Genomic DNA, 6,000 nt, shown 5'->3' with positions numbered 1-6,000 from the left:
TGCTAGAGACTCGGTGGTGGTGCCTGAGACTGATGTTTCCTGGTTTAAAGCATTCTCTTACAACTTGAAAACAAATGCTGATTTTCCTTCAAAGTGAAATTGGGCTACCAATTTACCAGCATACAACCAAATCCCTGTGATCCTGCTTTCTCTTTTCAAATTTGACCCACCTACCCTTGGTCTAAGACAAACAGCACCACCAAACAAGGGGAGTCAAAGAGCTGGCAGCGGAGGTTCCTTTTTGGAAAGCGGGCACCTGCTACATTTCAGGCTACATCAGATTATTCTCAGGACGAACTCCTTTATCTCTAGGCAGCGCACTAGTTCTACAGGCTGTGGTTGGGGGAAAGAGTGGTTTTTAAAGAGGTTTGGGCAGAGGCCCAAAGCATATCTGGGTCGCTTCAAGGAAATGACCAGTCATGGTAGAAAAGCTTTCCTAAGGTCCACTTGTCCACATGCCAGTGATCCTTCCTGCAGCCAGCGGGGAGTTTTGTGCATGTACGAGGCCACACTGGTACGCAGGAGGGATGGTCATGCTCCACAACCTGCCTTGGTCAATGCTCTCTCCACACTGAAATACCCCACAGAACCCTCCACAGCCCACATGATTTCAAAGGCAGAAATACACGCGTTCCTCAGGTGGGAAGCTGACATGGAAAGGGTTTTCCCAGAAGAGGAATGTTTGAAAACCACACACACACACACACACAGTGCTTTTTTCCTAGAAAAAGAGGTGCAAGAACTCCCACCTTCTTTTTGACGGACAGCCTTATGTTGTTGAGCTTTTTTTAGAGAGCGCCAAAAAGGAAAACAATCTCAGCATTTTTTCTTAAAACTAACAGCCCTTTAGCAGCCTTGAATGTATCCAAGAGCAGGGGTGTCTTACCCATAGAGGTTAGTGGTGTGGGGCGCCAGGGTGCCAAGTTCTAGAGGGCGCCAGGGAAGAGGCGGAGGCTGGACGCGGCACCTCCTGGCATCAGCTCGTTCCCCTAGCCTGCCTCCGCCATGCTGCGCCGAAGCAGCTCCACGGCCGGAGCCCCCGTCTGCCATGGCCACTGCAGCACAAAGTGTCCAGCTGTGCCAGGAGGCGCCGCATCCAGCCTCCACTTCTTCCCCTGTGGAGAAGCCACCCTGCAGCCACTGCCCGCCTCCTGCAGCCCCGCCAACAGCGCCATCCTCCCTTAAAAAATCTGGGAAATGGGGGGGCACTGGAGGGAGCTTTGCACCACGGCGCTGGATATGCTTAAGACGGCCCTGTCCAAGAGCAAAACTTTGGGTCTTGTTGTATCCACCCACCTCCAGGGCAAGTGAAGATTATCTGTGAGCAAAGGTGAAAAATTATGCACCAGAGCCAATGCAGCTGCCAATCTGCCCCTCAAGTGCCGCCTGCCATCTTACCCTATGTGTGGATTTAACAGTTGATTTAAAACCAGTCTCGGAGGACCTCTGGATGCCTGGCTCTGGCATGAATATGCCCTTTGTCTTGCATCAAGCCTGCGGCTTCCATGTTTTGTCACCAGATGGCAGAATTCTCCATAACAATAGCAAAGAGATACAGCAGAGAAGAATGAAGTGGAAGAGCAAGCTGAAACTGGAAATAGTAGCTTTCAACTCATATGTTTCCATTGAAAGTTTTACTACTATTCCCCTCCCCCCCAAAAAAAATGTCAAAGAAAACAAAATTCTGAACCTACATTCAATATCAAGTCTCTCCCCCCCATTTTAAATAGGTTTAAATTTTAGTTTATTAGATTTGCTCATAAATTTTATAATTTTATGCTTCAATATGTCACTTGCAGAGAGTAATTAAAGAACACAGGTTCTTTAATCCAGCTAGGTTTTACTCTTCCTGGCATCTGTCGGTCTCAGGAGACAATGGAGGAGAGCGCCTTTGGGTGTAAAGTCAAACTGGTGGAAGGTTGCAGCGCCTGCTGTGGCTGTGGAGGCCGATACGGGAGAGACATGTTTTGTTGCAGTCGGGGCAGAGGAAGGCGTTCTCCTAGGCTCTGGTCACCGCTAGATCCTCCACAGATCATAGTATGTTTTACGTGTCTTTCTAGTCAACATCCCATCAATAACACAAAGTGGCCATTATATCCTTCCTGCATCTGGAGGAGACTTTTGTGCATGTATGATGAGTTATTATAATTATAATTCAATTTCTCTCTTGGTTTTGCATTAAAGTAAATACACAGCATAGTGCCATTGTTTTTGGAAAGGAAAATATTAAGAGATAATTAAGCCTTTAAATGTCATGCTGACTGGTGGGGGGTTGGGGGGGGAAAGGCAGCGTGGTCTATAGGGCACAATTGGTCCTCAGGTAAAGAATGCTAAAAACGGGTGCCAATTCGTTTGAGAGCCTTGCTTTTATAAAGTGGAAGGCAAATGAAGGCTTCAGAACTTCTAACCCAACCCCTTCACCAAAGCAAGTCATCTGGGGCCCAAAGAACCCAAACAAATATGTACTCAGACTCTCCTTGAGAATCAAAAACATTTTTTTGACCATAAGAGAATTTTTTCTCTCTTTTCCATTGCATTCAGGCTAGGTTGTGTGCAGAAACACGTTGCAACATCTATTATCATTTCTCAAAACAAGCATGGTACTTCAAACAATGCGTTTACCATCACATCTAAGCTTGGCCTTGAAGCACAGCTAACGGTTCTGGATTTTGGTCTATGTCTGATGGATTTGGATGCTTGACCCTGTACCACCCTCACAACAGATCATACCGACTCAAGGTTTATTCTCAGAGAGGCCACCACTATGGAAGAGGGTTGAGAAGAGGGCCGTGACATATAAGGACAATGAAAACTTCCAGTCTGGACCAACGGCACCGTTGCACAAAGGACCCCTCAGTTTAAAGAACCCCTCAGTTCAGAAACTAGACTATACATGAATCCTGTACAGAAACTGGACTCAGAAACAACTCTCCTCACGATACGATATATGATATCTTTATTGTCATTGTCCCATGCAGAACAATGAAATTTAAAAACTACATAAAACTACATAAAACATTCAAAAACCCCTAAAAACTCCGAAACTCCATTTTAAAATACCCTATACTATAGAACTCCTTGAGTTCAAGGGGGCTTACTCCCATGCAAGTAGGCGCAAGATTGCAGTCTTAATTTCTTTACTGGGCTGATCTACTACAAGACTGCAACAGCCATGCTGTTACATACAGAATTGCTTTGATGTTTATTGGAGCTAAAGGAATACAGTTTCTCTCAGTCTACCAAAGACAAGTAATAATTATCTGAAGGGTGGGAGAAATGGAAGGAGAACTGCATGAAGAACAATGGATAATAACAAAGGCTTTATTTAATCTGTTTCAAAATAATAATAATAATAATGAAAAAGGTCTAGACTTGTAACCACCCAGGTTCATCTAGAAATGCAAGGAATGTAAGAATTGGCGCGATCTGTCATTTGGCACTGATGTTGCATATGTTCTGGAGAATTATTCTTAAATTTCTCTAATCTTATAGCAACACACCTCCCATGGTACAAAGAGGAAAAACAACAAGGATATTTCCGTTTGGACTGTTTTGTATTAGATTTATTACAATATAAAAGTTAGCTCCAGCCATACAGTAAGAGATCCCCATCTCTTGCAGACCTGCTGGCAGGGCCGGCCCACCCAGGAGACAAGGCAAGGAGCAGCCCAAGCCCAAGAGAGGCGGTGCTGGCAGCAGCACTGGTTTCTGGCAAGATCTCGCTGAAATCTCATGAGATCTCACAGCATGCACAAGATCTCACAGGATCTCGCCGGAAGCCGTGGTGCCAGCAGGGCGGGGAGGCAAGTTCCTGTTTCGGTTCAAGCGGCAAAATGGGACTGACCACCTCTGCTTCTGGGCGATCCATTGTATGTGAAGATCCCTGGAGAGTAATGGTCCAGGCAGCCATACCCAGCCCCAAATTGCCAGCAAACCCAGCTGCCAGCGCACCCTGTCCCTCCACACACGGCTTTTGCCTTGGGTTGAAAAGACAAAACTGTTCTCCCTCACACCTGGTTTCCTATGTGGAGAGAGGATTTCAGTATGGAAGAGCTTTCAGTCATGTTAGAAGGGATACAGCCCAGGCATGAATGTATCTTTCACCTCAGTGACAATTAGCCCTTAGCATGTGCTAGTGATGTCAGCAGAATTCTCCAAATTCTCATTTATGTAGAAATTTAGGGTGTTGTGGTACACCAGTGTCTGCCCTAGAACCAACCCTTCTGCCTTAGATGGTCTGTCAGCTTTTGTCATGAAGTAGTAACTGATTTTGACTCAACAAAAAACAGGGGATTTTTACTCACTGCTTAAGTACATAATATCTTAATCATTTTGATGAATGATTTCTGAAATTCTCTGAAATTTTGAATTACTATTACTTTATTGAATTGTATCATTCATTTTTATCAATTTGTTGTTTGCTTTGTATATGCTATTGTGTTTGATAGTACAGTGGTTGCAATGTTTGTTGTTTTTCAATCTTATTATGATTATTGTGAGCCACTTTGAGCTCAACATTTGTTGTTGGAAAAGCAGAATATATATAAATATTAAATCAATTCAAATCAATGTTAAATCACATACTATAAGTTATGTTGACTGACTACTTTGTGTCTTATATCTGGCCTATTACACACCTCATGGAGTGATTTAGTGTTAAAAACCTGTCTTGGAAGGCTATAGCTAGTCAGATTTGACTAACAACTTTATTGTATTTTATGTGCTGTAAGTCACCTTGTTATATTTTATGAAAGAGCAGATAATAATTGGTTTTTTTAAATAAAAGAATAAACAATACAACTAAATGTAAGTGAAATTTTCCCAAAGAATGTATAATTGCCAGATTTTCAAGTAGCACCAAAAAATCAAGTTCATTTATTGAGATTCTGCCTGAACCACTTTGTAAGTGACATTGCAATGCAGATTCTCACTCTCTCCAGTTAAGTTATTTGGAATCCTTCACGATTTGGGGATGGTGACTGATTACCTGAATTACCAAATGTTTCAACAGTGCTGATTTATTTAATTGCTATTTCTATAAAATGCACACACACAAAGCGGGCATGGGGATGTGGGAATAATGTCATATAGTTAAGTCACTAGGTGGTATTGGACATAGTTCTATCTGAGTAGAGTCAGGATTTTTCAAGAATTTTCTGCTCTGGTTAGAGAGAGACTTTCCCCACTTTCTCAGTTTACTTCATCTTAATGAATGCAAATGGTATTTATGACTTACTCAACTATTTAATCATGCAACCTGCAGCTGCTCATTTCCGTAAATTTTCTTACATTTATATCCTGCCTTTCTTCAATCATAGAATACAAGGCAGCGTATACAAGGTTCCAAGTCAGTCACCCTCCTACTGACCAGAACTAGTCCCTGATGGTCTTCAGCAAGATGTGGCCTTTTATACGGCCAGAGTCAGACCATGCTCTCATCATATACCCACCTGATCCGCTCTATGGAATATTAATCTGGCTCCCTTCCGATCACAAGAAAATAATAAATAGATTTTTCCCCACCTCTGTTTTGCACTCCTTTAGATGCTGGAATTTGTTTCTTGTGCTAAGCAAGTTGCACTCAGGTTACATCCAAAGCATGTCTATAATCCCAATCACTGGTTCAGTTCAGAAGTATGATTACAACCTTAAGCATGTGGGTAAATGTAAGGATATTAGCTGTTAGGATTGCTACTGAGGTCAGGATTTTAATAAGTTCCGTGTTGTGTACGGCCAGGATATCAGATTTATGCAGTTGCAGTTTGGGTACTAGCATTTTTAGCGTCAGCATTTTTGTAGCAACATACCAGATAATTTCAGGGAATATTGAGTCCAGATAGTTTGGGTGCCTGCCTGCCTGCCTCCCCTCCCACTATGAGAACCTTCATCAAATTGGTCTTTTACCAGAAGGAGAATGCAACACTTTTCTTTCACCAAAACCAAGCAAGACAATACAAAGGCTAAAAAAGGAGACTGTTTAGCTTTATATCTTTGGAAAAC

The sequence above is a fragment of the Podarcis gaigeae genome (genome assembly GCF_964106915.1).
Source record: "Podarcis gaigeae genome assembly, chromosome: 5".
Taxonomy (NCBI): domain Eukaryota; kingdom Metazoa; phylum Chordata; class Lepidosauria; order Squamata; family Lacertidae; genus Podarcis; species Podarcis gaigeae.
Note: the sequence above shows the minus strand (reverse complement) of the source record.